The sequence below is a fragment of the Grampus griseus genome (genome assembly GCF_964374135.1).
Source record: "Grampus griseus genome assembly, chromosome: 9".
Classification (NCBI taxonomy): domain Eukaryota; kingdom Metazoa; phylum Chordata; class Mammalia; order Artiodactyla; family Delphinidae; genus Grampus; species Grampus griseus.
The window spans coordinates 23,193,757-23,209,750 of NC_139003.1; the positions used below are offsets into that span (position 1 = coordinate 23,193,757).

Below are 15,994 nucleotides of genomic sequence, written 5' to 3' on the forward strand. Positions count from 1 at the left end.
CCTTTTATTGTTAGATGCACCACACACAGCTTAAGGGAGCGTGAGACTAGGATTCTGCACTCTGCCTCCCCACGATCCCATGTCCTCAGGTGAGGCCTCCCCCCTTAGGGTCTCTGATCTTTGTCAAGAACCATTCGGGGGCTGTGTGTAGAAGAAGGGGCACTGCCCTTGAGCTTGCATCCAACTCTGCTGCATTCAAGCTCAGCGACCTTAGGCAGGTCCTGTGACTCTCCTTCCCTGTGGTACAAGGGAGGTGATGTTATCGAGATCGCAACATTGGCGTGATGATCCAAGGATAGGGGCTATGCAGGGGCTCCACTCCGCTTGGGTCCTGCCTTCCCCAGACCAGGGGAACCTGAACCGAGAACCACTCTGGGCCATAGACATGGCATAAGGAGGAAGGGGTGAGGACAGAGAGCACCACTCAGGTCCTTCCAAAATCGAAGGGTCCCCTTGCTTCTGGATGCTGTCTTATGGTGAAGTACAAGCAGAGGGGAAGTGAGACTACGCTGGTGACCCCCATGGGATCCCTCCCGGCTCCCCGCAGTGGGGCCGGGGTACACGGGGAACGAGGAGACTCGGCCTCCACAGCCCCAGTAGCCTCAGCAGAGACGTGTATCCAGGCCTCTTATTCCCAGTGGTGAGACGGCCCCTGCCCCGACTTCCCCTGGCCGGGGCATCAGACTGAGGGTGTGGTGAGAGGCCTGATTCCTGTAGAAGCCACCACGCGTGTGCATCTGTGTATGGGGATGGGGCAGCCACATCACCAAAGGGAACCGAAAGAAGCTCAGGGTGACTGGTGGGGAGAGAAGGTGGAGATCCAGCAGGCAGCTGGACAAGACCCCCTCCCAACTCTGGACCTGCCCCCCTCAACATAGGCCTGGGCAGATGACAGCTGGCTTTGCCCCCGGTACCTCCCATCCAGGAGACCCATCCCCTCAGTCTGGGCTGTCGGGCTTCCCCAGGCTGGCCTGGTCCTCAGATGTCCTTCTGTTTCTAGGAACTTGCTGGCGAGACACTGGGCTCTGGACTCCAACAGGGCTGAGTCACACCCTGGCTCTACCACTCGGGAATTGTGTGACTTTGAGCAAACCTCGGACTCTCTTGGAAGCCCCATTTTCTGCCTGTAAGGTGAGAATGATAACATCACGGTCACAGTTGGACTGTGAGGCCTAAATTTAACAAATGCTCAGTGAGCACCTCCTACGTACCAGGAGAAAGCGGCAAACCAAAGTCTACTTTGTCTAAACACTCTGCCTTCCTGGAGCTCCCATTCTATGGAGTGAGCTAGACAATAAATGCTTCAGTAACAAAACTGGGGGGGCGGGGCGCTTCGTGGGTTGTTGCACAGTCAGAGCAGAGGCGCCACACGATCTGACTTCGGGTTTTACACGGCCACTCCGGCTCCTGCCTGTAAAGCACATGATGTGACACGCGAAAGTGGCAGCTTCACTGCTGCCGATGCCCAGGACGCCACAGCTGGGGCTTCCTTCCCCTTTCTTACCAAATGCTGCCTCCTCAGAGCATTCTGAGGTGTGAGCTGGAAGTCCCCCGCTTGGCCAGCACTGTCACGCAGACGCCTCTAGACCTCATATCCCACCCCACCCCCTTCCAAATCTGCACTCTCTCTCTTCAAATGGCCTGTGTCCCAGGAAGCTACACAGCCACCCTTGTCCATCCCAGGTGCTGGCTCTGTGCTCCCTTAACCCTGTTGAGAACAAATGCTACTTCCCCTTTCCTTCGTGGTCAGCCCCTCTCCTCTCCCTAATCCTCTGCAATCTGGCTCCCACCCCCTTTCCCACGGATTCTGCTCTGGACCTTGGACCCAGAGCTCCAGCCGTCCCTGAGACCCTCAGGTACGCCTCAGAAACTCTGGTCTCTGCATGTCTTCTTTACTTAAACTCTCAGATCCTGCGGTTTCACTGTTGCCTGGGTTTCTCACCATCCACTGTAAATAAATGCCCTGGGATTTCGCTCCTAGCTCATGCCTTAGCATCCTCCTGCACCCCGCGCTGCCTCGCCCCTGCCCTGCCTCTCAGTGCAGCCGTCATTGGTCCTTCTGCTGATTCTTCCCCCACTTGTATCTTCCACCACGACACCAGGAGGCCTCTTGCCCAGATCGTCATCTCCCCACTCTGCCCCCGCAACTACCCTTGGTCTGATTCAGACACTCCTAAAATCTACTTAGCTCAGTGTTTTGCTCAAACCACTTCCCTCCCCAGTACTGGGCTTTATCAAGGAAGGGGCTGGGGCCAGAGCCTCCATCCTTCCTGCCTGTCTGGAGGACTCACTTGAGAGCATGCAGCACTTGGACAAGGAGGAAAAGGAAGAGGAGGAAGTCCAACCTGGAAACCACAGTCTTCCAGGGCTCCTGCAATGGGAATGACTGAGCCCCTGCTTTGTGGGGACAGAGGCCACCCCAGTCCTGCAAGAACCAGCTGTGGACTTCAGTGTCCTCTCTTGTCCCAAACAGACTTGGTTGAAGCCCAGAGTCCATAGGTGCCCCCACCGGGGAGAGGATCCCATCCAGATGCACGAGGACCACCCGTCACTGATGTGGGGTGCAGGGGGTCCCGTGGCTTATCCGCCCAATTCATCTCAAGCCCCTGCAACTTAGAACCAGGGCTCGGGATCCCCCCTGGGGCAGGACTGTTGTGCCTCTAAGGTGGGAAAGGAGGAGAGACTCAGTTGTGTCCAGGATGGCAGGGTCAGCCCAATGGCATGGGGCGGGGGGGGGCTCTTCTCAGCTCACATCTGGACTTCAGGATGGTGGAAAGATGACAGAACCACCCTGGATGGGAGGGGACTCTGGGGATGGCTCTGGGAGTCCAGAGGAGGCACTCTCTGGCCTGGAGTGAGGTGTGAGGTTATGGGAGGGGGCAGGGGGCATGATATTCGTCCCACATGGCCTCTCAACACTTCACCATGGGAGGGGGATGTCCCAGCTGCCCCTCTCTGGCCTCCTAAGGGGTGGGCTGGCTGGGGGTTGTGGCCTGAGGACATCACGTATGTGGTAGAGGTAGGAGAAGGAGCTCTTGGGGGCCAGGAGCCAACAGAGCTGTGGGAACAGGTGTTTGGTTCTTGCCAGCCAGGTACCCCTGGACCAGGGCTACCACCCTGTAAGAGTCAGACCTGGGGGCCCGAGATGGGGCTCCCCCAGGCTGCTCTGCTGCTTCTGTGGCCTCTGATGCTGGGGGCAGAAAGTCAAGAAAGCAGAGAGCCCTGAGGGCTGAAGGACCCCGGGGGGCTCCTAGTGTAGGACCACTCTGCTCTCTTGGGTCCTCCTAGAGAAGGAGGGTGTCAGGACTTGCTAGAGGGGAGTCTAGTGGGAGCTCTGACCAGGCCAGTGTCCTGGAATCTCTGTGTTTCACAGTTTTTCAAGTCAGGAGCCAGCTGGAGCTCTGATGCCCACCCAGGCCCCCTGTGCCAGGCCAACTGGGGCCATAAGGGTGCTGGTGGGCATGCAGGACCCAAGAGTCCCCACCGATCTGTGCCAGTCTGAGGACCAGTCTCCCCGATTTCTTTCAGACTATTCTCCTCCCTTTCTCCTGGAGCAGCACTTCCAAAGCTGCAGGGAGGCTGACGTGACCTGACAGCTTGTCCAGGGGCCATCACCGGTGGTGGAGGTTGGGGTGAGATGGGAAGAAGAAAGGGACACCTGCTCAGGTAGGAAAGAACTTATGGGGGCTTCCTCGTCACCCCCCGACTCACTTCAAAAGCTGTGCTTTGCAGTAGCAGGTCACGGGAGTGCCTGAGAGGACTGGGCAAGAGGGTGGTGAGCCCAGGGATCCTGGGTCCACCTGGAACTCGGCCGTCTAGAGAGCAAGTGTGCTCAATCCTGCGTCCTCCTGCAGTTCAGGGACCATGGGGGTCAGGAAAGAGAGTAGGCCATGGGCCTCTTGCAGAGGGACAGCCCATCCCAAGCTATGGAGAAGAGCCAGGAGAAGCACCGCCAGGCTGGTGAAGGCCCTGTTGGAACGGGGCGTGGTGTTCTGGAGAGGGCAGGCCACAGGCTGGGCTGGCTGGAGGCGCAAATACAACCAGGTGATATTGATGAGCCCCTAAGACATGCAGGATACCGCTGAGCACTTTTCATACATTATTGCATTTAACTGTCGCAACCAGCCACCGTGACGTGGGCATCATTCGTACATATCCCCGTTTACAAAGAAGCGAGTTGAGTTACTTCCTAACCTTGCAAACTTGAGTGAGTTATCATCTTACTTCTTTGTATTCTTAGCATTATCTCTGGTGCTCCTTGGCTTGAAGAAGCATCACCCTGATCTCTGTCTTCATCTTCACACGTTGCTCTCCTCATGTGCACGTCACTGTGTCCAAATTCCCTTTTTTCATAAGGACATCAGTCATACTGGATTAGGCCCCACCTAATGACCTCATCTTAACTAATTACATCTGCAAAGACCCTATTTCTAAATAAGGTCACATTCAGAGGTACTGGGGTTAGTACTTTAACACATGAATCTGGGGGAGGGGGGGACACAATTCAACCCATGACAGAATTTATCATGTAACCTACTCTCCACCAAACACCAGAGTCACATTTGATTCTCCCATCAACTGTACAAGGTAGGGATATGTGTTATATTCATTTTATAGATGAAAACACTGAAGTTCAGAAAGGTTGGGCAATTTACCCAAAGGCACACAGCAATTAGTAAAATAAGGCACTGGGATTTGAACCTGACCATGAGTGATATTTGATCACTTTAGAGTCAGACAGACCTGGGTTCAGGTCCCAGCTGTGTGACCTTGTGTAAGGCATTCGGCCTCTCTGAGTCTCAGTATCCTTGTTTACACAAGGGGTTAACACTGTACTGTCAGCAGTGAAGAACTGCTGCTCAGCAGTGGCGGGAGTGGGGTGAGGTCTAGCCCAGTGCCTGGCACACAGTAGAAGAAGTGATTTTAATTTAAACATAGCAGTAGCCCCCACCACCACCAGAGCACATCCTGTGTTCTGGTGGTTCTGGGTGGCAGCCTCACTATGGCCAGCTGTCCTCACTGAGTCCCTGGGGCAGGTAGAGCCAGGGAAGCATGCAGATCCCACACTCTCCAGCCCAGAGCTCCCTGGGGCTATCCCCCCACCTCCATGCTCTCCACTGGGAGAGGAGAGGGAGCTGGCTGCTAGGGGCCTTATTCCTCATGCTTAGGCCCCGGGATGTTGTCTGTATAGAAAATGTGGCCCGTGTACGAGTCAGGGAATGATCGTGGCCCCTGAGAGAGGCTGCCCACTCCCCAGCTGTCTCCCCCTCAGGAACAGGCCCAGGAGAAAGCATAGGGTCAGAGAACAGAGCTGGGTGGGTGGATGTGGGACTGCGGGGAGGGGCTGACCACAAAGCGGCAGCATGAAGTGATGGCAAGTGTTCTGCATCTTGATTTCATTGTGGTGATAGTCACACAACTCTCTGCATTTGCCAAAATTCACAGCTGTACACTAAAAAGTGAATTTCATTGTATGTGAATTAAAAATAAATAAAAATTTTAAACAATAAATGCTGGAGAGGGTGTGGAGAAAAGGGAATCCTCTTGCACTGTTGGTGGGAATGTAAATTTATACAGCCACTATGGAGAACAGTATGGAGGTTCCTTAAAAAACTAAAAATAGAACTACCATACAGCCCAGCAATGCCACTCCTGGGCATATACCCTGAGAAAACCATAATTCAAAAAGAGTCATGTACCACAATGTTCATTACAGCACTATTTACAATAGCCAGGACACGGAAGCAACCTCAGTGTCCGTCGACAGATGAATGGATAAAGAAGGTGTGGCACATATATACAATGGAATATTACTCAGCCATAAAAAGAAACGAAATTGAGTTATTTGTAGTGAGGTGGATGGACCTAGAGTAGAGACTGTCATACAAAGTGAAGTAAGTCAGAAGGAGAAAAACAAATACCGTATGCTAACACATATGAATGGAATCTAAAAAAAAAAGTTCTGAAGAACCTAGGGTAAGGACAGGAATAAAGACGCAGATGTAGAGAATGGACTTGAGGACATGGGGAGGGGGAAGGGTAAACTGGGACAAAGTGAGATAGTCACGTGGACATGTATACATTACCAAATGTAAAATAGCTAGTGGGAAGCAGCCGCATAGCAAAGGGAGATCAGCTCCTGCTTTGTGACCACCTAGAGGGGTGGGACAGGGCGTGTGGGAGGGAGATGCAAGAGGGAGGAGATATGGGGATATATGTATATGTATAGCTGATTCACTCTGTTATAAAGCAGAAACTAACACACCATTGTAAGCAATTATACTCCAATAAAGATGTTTAAAAAAAATAAATTAAATAAATAAATTAATAAAAATTTAAAAAGCCATTCAGAAGATCCAAATTCTAAATGTCAAGACATTTTAGGAATGACTTAACAAATTTATTTAGCTTGTAGTTTCCTTTTAATGCAAGCAAAAGACCGATATAATATAAATATGCCTTAAAGATCTCTAAGTAAGTTTTAAATAAAAATTCTAAATAATTTAAAAAAGAAAAGCAAAAGAGCGGGTTCATCACAGAGAGACAGGGGTGGCACCTGGCCCCTACCCTCTCCGTTTCTCCCTCCCTCCAGCCTGGATCTTCTGGGCTCTTCCCCTGGTCGTCCTGCTATACCTCTGCTGACCTCCTCCCACTCGCAGGAGGCTGAGTATTGTCTCTGGGGTTTGATGACTTCTATCAGGCTCCCTGACTGCCCCAGGGACACAGAAAAAGGAGCTACCCTCAGTGTGGGTGGCTCTAGGTAAGAGGCGTGTGAGGCAAGGTTGTGGCAGGACACAGGTGGAGCTAAACGGAGGCAAGTTTAGAACATTTGCAGAGATGTGAACAGGATTACGAAAGCCACTGTGAAACTTCCAGGCACCCAAGGCCTAGCATCAGCAGGGAACTGTCACCACCCACAGAGTGGCTGTCCTCCAGGACCTGCGGCTGTGCAAGGTTGGGGGCTCTATGGCTTCCACTCTCCCACCCTCCTATTTCTTGCCAGTACCTCCCCTTAGCCAAATCCACCCAGAATCCAGAGATCAAGGGAGCCTGTGTCATGCAGGTCCAGTTCAGCCGCTTTGAGGCATGAAGTAGGGCAGAAAAAAAGCAGAGGGTGGTGGGGACAGGGGGCAAGAGGAGAGAAAGCAGAGCCACTGGGAAGGGAGGACTCTCATGGGGAAATTAGGAGCATACCCTGGGCCCATGGTTACCTCAGGCTTCTACCCAGGGACAGCCAGGCGTCCCAGCTATTCCAGGTGGGAGTTCCTAGATGAATGAATGAATGAATGATAAATTTGAAAATGGATGAGTGACAGAAGGAATGGGAATGGGCCTGTTCCTACTGGCACTAAGAAGGAGGTCGATCCTTTTTCCCAGGATCCCCACCCTTGCAGGCCTTTAAGGACTATTTCCAGAATACCCACTTTGGGGCCCTCACAGGACCCTGAGCAAGAGAAGCAGAGGCCATGGGCTGGGCAGGACAGGGCAAGGTGGGCCATCAGGTACTGGGGAGCCTGCAGGTCCTGTAGGATGAAAGGCTTTGCTCCTCCTCCCTCACACTGGAAACCTACTCCCGGGCTGCCTCCCGTCCTGCCCCACCCCGCCCCCCAGGCCCCGCCTTCTCCAGCTGGGCCACTCAGGGACATAGGCTGGGTTCACAGGGCTCAGTCAGGCGTTGGTGCTGCAGGGGAGGGGAGGCACAGCAGGGTGGAAACCAAGGGACGTGTCACCCTGATTCGTACAGTGTGCGCGTCTGCAGAGCAGCAGCCAGGATCCCCAGAGCGGGCCTCCTGGTGGGAGGAGCAGAGCCTGGCCTCGGACCCGTGCGTGCTCTCAGAGTACCCTGGGAGGTAAGGCAGGTGGTAGCTGATGGGGAAAAGGAGGGTAGCCACCATTCCCACTGAGACCTGCCCCGACAACTTGTTGGTCCCTGGGGGCTGAGGGGAATTGTGGACCAGCTCCGGGGTCTACACCGAGAGGTATTCCAGGTGCAGGATGAAGCAGCAGGGGCAATTACCAGGGGAGCCTGACCACAGGACCACCAATAAGCCACGCCCAGACCTTAGAACACGCGTTTTCCTGGATCTGGACATCTGTCCTAACTCATAAAATCTGAGGTGACCCTGAGGACTGTGCAGCCCCACAAAGCTCCGTCAAAGCTGCAGCCTCGGGGCCTCCCTGGTGGCGCAGTGGTTGGGAGTCCGCCTGCCGATGCAGGGGACACGGGTTCGTGCCCCGGTCTGGGAAGATCCCACATGCCGCGGAGCTGCTGGGCCCGTGAGCCATGGCCACTGAGCCTGCGCGTCTGGAGCCTGTGCTCCGCAACGGGAGGGGCCACAACAGTGAGAGGCCCATGTACCGCAAAAAAAAAAAAAAAAAAAAAAAAAAGCTGCAGCCTCTCTATCACTGGGGCTGCCACCCTGTGGCCATCTCAGTGCCTCAGGCCTCCCTCCTGTGCCCCATCGTCCAAGGCCATCCTTCTTCAGGCAACTTTCCTGGCCACACGCTCTGCCCAGGACCTTTCCTGGGGACAACTTACCCGGATGGGACAGGAAGACAGTATAGTAAACTGTCCAGAGGTAAGCCCTAGAGTAGCGACTAAGAAAATAGAAAAAAAAATACAGTTAAAAAAAAAACTCATTAAAGGAATAATAAAAATGTTATACTAGAAAATATTCACTTAATGCAAAATAAAGCAGTCTAGGCAAAATAGAGGAACAAAAAGGAAATGATATATTTAGAAAGCAAGTAAAATGGCAAATGCAAATACAACTATATTAGTAACGTGAATGGATTAAAACAAGATCCAACAAGATACTGTCTATAAGAGACATACTTTAGATTTTTTTAAAAAATATTTATTTATGTATTTTTATTCGGTGGCTGCATCACGTCTTAGTTGCGGTGCGTGGGCTTCTCTCTAGTTTTGCAGTGCGGGCTTAGTTGCCCCACAGCATGTGGGATCTCAGTTCCCTGACCAGGGATCAAACTGGCATCCCCTGCATTGCAAGACGAATGCTTAACCACTGGACCACCAGGGAAGTCCCACAGACATACTTTAGATTTACAGATACAAAAAGATTTAAACTAAAAGAATAGAAAAAAGTTTTATCATGCAAACAGCAGCCATAAGAAAACTGGAGGGCTATACTGTCATCAGACAAAATAGGTTTTAAAACAAAAAAAGTAACTCAAGATAAAGAGGGACATTTTATAATGATAAAAGTGCAATGCATCAGAAAGGTGACAATTGTAAACATAAGTCCACCTAACAACAGATCCATACCTCATTCCGTATACAAAAGGTAACTCAAAATGGGTCAAAGATCTTATATGTAAGAGCTAACACTGTAAAACTCTTATAAGAAAACACAGGGTTAAATTTTTCTAAACATAGACTAGGCAATGATTCCTTAAATATGTTGCCGAAAGTACAAGCAACAACAACGACGAAAAAAACAGATTGGACTTTATCAAAACTAAAAACTTTTGTGCTGCAAAAAAAAAAAAAACCATAAAAATTAAAATAACCCACAGTATGGGAAAAAATATTGACTAGTCATATACCTGATAAGTGACTTGAATCTAGAATATATAAAGAACACTTACAACAAAATAATAAAAAGACAAATAACTCAATTTTTTAAATGGGCAAAGGACTTGAATAGACATTTCTCCAGAGAAGACACATAAATGACTAATAAGCTTGTGTAAAGATTTTCAACATCATGAGTCATCAGGGAAATGCAAATCAAACCACAATGAAATACCACTAGGATGGCTGTAATCAAAAAAATCAGATAATAATAAGTGTTATCAAGGAAGCAGAGAAATTGGAACCCTCATATGTTGCTGGTGGGAATGTGAAGTGGTACAGCCACTTTGGAAAACAATTTGACAGTTCTTCAAAAGGTTAAAGGTAGAACTACCCTATGATGCAGCAAGTCCACTTCCAGTAATATACCCGAGAGAAATTACAGCGTATGTCCTCACAAACACTTGCCCATGAATCTTCACAGCAGCATTATTCATAATAGCCAAAAAGTGGAAACAACCCAAATTCTATCAGCTGATGAATGGATAAAGTATGGTACATACTTCGGTACATACACATTACTTGGCAACAAGGAATGAAGCATGGATACATGGTAAAACATGGATAAACCTTGAAAACATTATGCCAAGTGAAAAGCCAGACACAAAGGCTTACTTATATGAAATGTGGATGGGTGGTCGCCTAGGGCTGGGGTACGGATGGTGGTGGGAAAGAGGGGGTGAAGGCTGCAGGGTATGGGGTTTATTTTGGGATGATAAAATGTTTTAAAATTGATTGCAGTGATGATTGCACAACTCTATGAATATACTAAACTATTAAGTTATACTCTTTAAACAGGTGAATTTATGGTATGTGAATTATATCTCAATAAAGCTGTTACCAAAAAAAAAAGCCAAACATATAGGAATTTGAGGTCACTACTCTGTGCCAGGACATCTGGTGCCTCATTATGGCCCCAGCTGTGGTTTTGACCCACTGGCCTCTACTCCCTTGCCATCTGACCCCCTCTCTTCATACTACCTGGAAGGAACAGCTGCCACTTCCCCTCCCTCAGCCCCTGTCTAAGATCTTGCTTGTCTCACAACTGTGGAGTGGGGCTATGGTGCTGAGTGAGATCAGGTCCTTGACCAGAGGCCCCATGGCAAGTCTTGGCCCAAACTCCTGCAAGACTGTCTCTTCTGTCTCTAGGGGGCCTCATTCACATCATAGCCAATGTGGCTCTATTACGAAACTTTCCCAGCCAATGGAAGGGAGTATTCTGTCTTGAGAGGCTGCACTTTTCACTAATTTGCACAAAGTTGCCTTACAGTCTGAATATGCGCTGTTCTATACAGTAGCTACTAGCTACATAGGGCTATTTCTATTAAAGTGAATTAGAATTAAATAAAAAGTAAAAATTCAGGGGAGTTCCCTGGCAGTCCAGTGGTTAGGACTCCACGCTTTCACTGCTGAGGGCGCGGGTTCAATCCCTGGTCGGGGAACTAAGATCCTGCAAGCCACGTGGCACGGCCAAAAAATAAAAAAAAATAAAAATTCAGATCCTCAAGTGCACTAGCCATATTACAGGGGCTCAGTAGCCTCATGGGGCCATCGTATTGGACAGTGCAGATATAGACATTTCCATCATCGCAGACAGTTCTGTTGGACTGTGCTGCTCAGAACCACTGGAAGAGGCTTTGTGGGATCTTGAGAGCAGGACCGTGAGGGATGGGAAGAAGCGAAATGGGTGGGAAGAAGAGGAAATTGCAGGCAGGAAGCCACACATATCTCCTCCCCTCTTTGCCCCACCCTCTTAGCTTCTCCAAGCCCTAATGGGATCCCCAGGGAGCGGTCTTTGAGAAAAAAGATAGTCAGAAAAGAGACTGGGGAAACCCCAGGTTCTCCAGTGGGCCCAAGGTTGATTGGCAAGCTTCCCTCCAGGCTGGAGAGCCTCGTGGCTTGGAGGTCCCTGTGTGGCGCCTGGAAACGTTCTGCCAATACCCCCCTCCAGGTCCTGGCTCTGCTGCGAGGTTCAGATATGCACTCTGATTGCCCTGGTCTTTCTTTGCCAAAAACGAAAACAGAAAAATGCACAAACCCTCCTAAGATCCCAGCAGGTTCCATCTGACAAGGAAGTACTGCGTTCTGACTGTGATATTAACCTGTGAGTGGTGTTGGTCTAGTGTGTGAGCTGACACTGGTACTTGAGTAGGCATGCTGCAGCTTGGCACAGTCCCTGGAACACAATGAGGTGGACCCCTGAAGGCCTTTTAAGGGGCAAAGGAAGTCCTTCCTGGAAGGGGGCTGGCGGCCTAGTTATTCTGAATTGTGGGGAGAGGTGGCCAGCTGTGGGGTACAGCTGTGGAATTAGAATCTCAGATCGGGGCTTCCCTGGTGGCACAGTGGTTGAGAGTCTGCCTGCCAATGCAGGGGACGCAGGTTCATGCCCCGGTCCAGGCGGATCCCACATGCTGCGGAGCGGCTGGGCCCGTGAGCCATGGCCGCTGAGCCTGCGCATCCGGAGCCTGTTGCTCCACAACGGGAGGGGACACAACAGTGAGAGGCCCGCGTACCACAAAAAAAAAAAAAAAAAAAGAATATCTGATCTGTGATAAACAGCACATCCCCGCCCCCTGTCCCCCTGCTGCAGTTGCTCAGCTGGTCAGGTCAGCCGGGGTAACCTTCTCCTGGGGTGGACATGATGTTGTGAGCAGGGAGAGAGGGTCCTAGGGGAGTAGGGAGCTGGAGACAGGAGCCACTGAGGGAGGTGACTTGGGGGCAAGTTGGTGACTTGCAGGGGCAGATGGGGATGGGGGTTGGGATGCTGCACAGCCTGTTCCCAAATACCACGTCCAAACGACATCACGTGGTGCACACACGCTTGCACGCGGTTGTGTGGGCCACGTGAAGGGTGTGGAAGGACAGACCTTGTTACCATTGGTTACACCGGATGCGAGTGATGGGCAAGGAAGGGCTGGAGCAGGTGTAATGATGGGCTTTGCCTTTATTCCTTTGTGGTAGCTTATTTCATTTGTTACAACTGGTGTGACTTGAAAGGTCAAAATTTAAGTACAAAATTTAATCATTTACTAACCCCTTCTCTCCCTCCCTCTTTACAGCAAACTTTTGCTTCCAGCCACCAAAGGCAGAGGGAAAACCAAGCTGCTGCTATTGACAGTACAACCTGAAGGAGGTAAGGAACAGAAAGTAACTATGTTGGGATCATCTGTGTACCAGGTGCTGCACATGCGTCAAGCACACATCACATGCTTGTTGCCTTAATAGACTCTCCCAGCCTACCGTAGCGGTTATTACTTCCTTTTCCAGATGAAAGATTTTGGCTTAGGGAGGTAGAGTAACTTAGTAGAATATGTGGTAAGGTTAGCATATCAGCTAAGGGCCCAGGAGAAAAGAGAATTCCCCTCAAAAGGGTTTAGCTAAAGAGAACTTAAAGGAGGGACCATTTACCGATCTGTAGACACGGTATTAGAGAATCACCAGGGAGCTTCCCTGGTGGTGGTCCCCCAGTGCAGGGGACACGGGTTCGAGCCCTGGTCCGGGAAGATCCCACATGCCGCGGAGCAACTAAGCCCATGTGCCACAACTACTGAGCCTGTGCTCTAGAGCCCGCGAGCCACACCTACTGAGCCCGCGTACCACAACTACTGAAGCCCACGTGCCACAACTACTGAAGCCCGCGTGCCACAACTACTGAAGGCCACGCGCCTAGAGCCCATGCTCCACAAGAGAAGCCACCGCAATGAGAAGCCCGCACACTGCAACGAAGAGTAGCCCCTGCTCACCGCAGCTAGAGAAAAGCCTGTGCGCAGCAACAAAGACCCAACGCAGCCAAAAAAAAACCCAAAGAGCAGCAGCCAACCCACAGCTGCAGCCAGTTTAAAAAAAAAAGAGAGAGAATCACCAGGGAACTAACAATAGTAGGGAGCCATTGCCACTCCCTGGGCTGAGCGGATAAGGGGAAGGACTAGTGGTACCATGGGAGCTGTGCTGAGCAGAAGGAGGCCAAGAAGAAATACCCCAACCGCTCTCCTCCCCTGCCCTTCAGGCCCCGCCTGCACCTCTCATTGGCTGACCCAACAGGAAGCCAGAGGGCACGAAAGCCAGAGCGATGCCGTCTGTAGGGGGTGGAGAGGGAGAATGAATGGAAGAGGTAGAAAGGGAGATCAACCAGCACAGACAGTCAGTGGTGGAGCAGGATTTGAACTCAGGACTCACTGACTCTAAACCCTGGAGCCCTTGTGCTGCCCTACGGAGCCACGCACGCTACTGTGCCCACACACCCAGCTGGGTCCCAAACACCACTCCATTCATGGGGACATCCTGTCAAATAAGGACTCAAGCCTGGGCCTGAGATATTCCTTCTTTCTCTAGCCAGAATGTTCCTGTTCTAAAGAAAGTACTGGATTTTGGTGAGGATGGTGGCATCTGGTTCCACTAGCCCAGCAGAGAAAAGTGAGCCCTTTATTCCAAGCCTGACGTTTGAGTGCACCTGCGGTCGTGTGCTCATGCCCCTCCCTCTGCCAGGATCCCCATTCCCCTTCCCTTGGTCTGGCCCGGGCATTCTGGCCGTCGCTATTCCTGATTCATTCATCCCTATATTCCTGTATCTGGCTCAGTACCTGGCAGCAAAGAGGCTCACACGGATCAGTCACGGTGGAAACTCAGCTGCTCTCCAAATAACACCCTTTCCTCTGGGCTCTGGGATTTTATTTCACAGAGTGAGTTTTCCAGACGCTTCTGTACCTTCTGTTGCAGATAAAGAATGTTAGTATTGCCTTTTCAGGTTGGGCCTCAGCAGGAGATGATGATGATGTCAATAAAAATAATAATATATTTTGAGTGTTTAAAAGGTGCCAGGCACTGTAAAAAGATTTTTATACTCATTGTCTCATTCGTCAGACACCACTTATGCAAATTCTCTCAGCTGCACCTTATTCCAGTTCTCCACAGTCTGCAAGCAGCTCTGCACAGGTGCATCCCAGTGGCGTCTTGCCTCAGGCCCTGGCTATAAATCTCTCCTGTTTGGCTTTGGAATTTCCCTGTTGCACCCTCGGTAGCCCACTTGAGCACTCATTAACACCTAACTGGGAGCAGCTAATGCCCTCCGGTGCTACCCTAGACCAGCGGGGCACTGATGTCAATGGATAAGTGCTTCCACTTTCTAGCTGAGCTGCTTTCGTACAGATGGTCCTGTGGCATTGGACACACACATGCCCACAGCCGTGACCAGCTACTCCATAAGGCAGTCTTGTATTGGCTTTTCATCCTTCCCTGTTTTGCTCTCCCGCCCCTCATTTCTGCTCCCTGGGATCATATTCCAAAACTTGCATGTAAGCCTTTGTCTCGACAATCCTCATAACAATCAGGACGGAGGTACTATTATTATCCCCACTTCACAGGGGAGGAACCTGAGGCTTAGCAAAGTTTAGTAACCTGCCAAAATCATACAGGGGGTAAGGGCAGGGCCACTGAAACGTTTAGGAAGGAAGGAGAGGGTGTGAAATGCTCCTCTCAGGAGAGGGAGATTGGATTTACCAGGGAATTGTAATAGAATTTCTGGCAGTCTTGTGTGTGTGTTGAGGCTTGTGGCCATGAATTTGAAGCAAATCCGGTCACCCAAGGGCTGGGATGTTCTCCAGCGATACTCAGGTGCTCCGACAGAGGCACTGTGGGAGGGCAAGGGTGAGGGGTTGGGCAAAGCAGTAAGCAGCTGGGAGCCAGGGTGACCAGGGGTGTCAGGGGGCTTGGGCTCCTGGTGATGATAAAGCGTGTGGGCCCTGGGACCCCAAGGACCTGGCATTGAATCCAGGCTCTGTGGTTTACTCCGAGCATGACTCTGAACAGCTCACCTGACTCCTCAGATTCCTCATCTGTGAAATGGGAATAAAGGCACCCTCGCCCGCATGGCTGGGGGGACAGTTAGAGATCCCGTAAGAGAAGTAATAAGAGCTAACGCCTACGTGCCCAGCCCCGTGCTGAGTGCACTTTCCAGCGTTAAAGCGGGTGCTGTTAGAGCCACAGGTCACAGAGAAGAGAAATTAGCCACTGTAAGTTGAATGACTTGCCTGAGGCCACAGAGCAGAAAGCAGGAGACTCAGGATTTGACCTGGTAGCCCTCACCAGAGTCTGCTCTCAGCCTCTCCTCCACCCAGCCTCCCAGGAGACCTGCCTTCTAACAGGCACCATCTTCCTTAACCCTGGTGGGAACAGAGCTGCCACTTCCTAGCTCCTTTTCCAGCAGCCGGCTGGCCCTGGCTTTCCTCTGCTCCTGTGAGCCTAGCTCCAGGCCAACTGAGGCCAGGTCTCAGCACTGGCTCACATTCTCCCCGTCCCCTGCCGCCAACTGCTCAGGGCCTATTAGGGGCCCACACTTCTGAGGAGAGACACTGCTTTCCCTTAAGGTGCTTGGAGAGTGGGCTCCAGGGGCCTTTAGCCCTG

General features: G+C 51.1%; 1 long non-coding RNA gene across 1 annotated transcript; it reads left to right on the forward strand.

Moving 5' to 3' along the window:
* The first annotated feature begins 3,636 nt into the window (after window positions 1-3,636).
* On the forward strand, window positions 3,637-14,227 carry LOC309827226. The gene is made up of 3 exons (XR_014297193.1): window positions 3,637-3,666; window positions 12,655-12,728; window positions 13,928-14,227. It is a non-coding gene; the product is annotated as an uncharacterized lncRNA (long non-coding RNA).
* The last annotated feature ends 1,767 nt before the right edge of the window (window positions 14,228-15,994 follow it).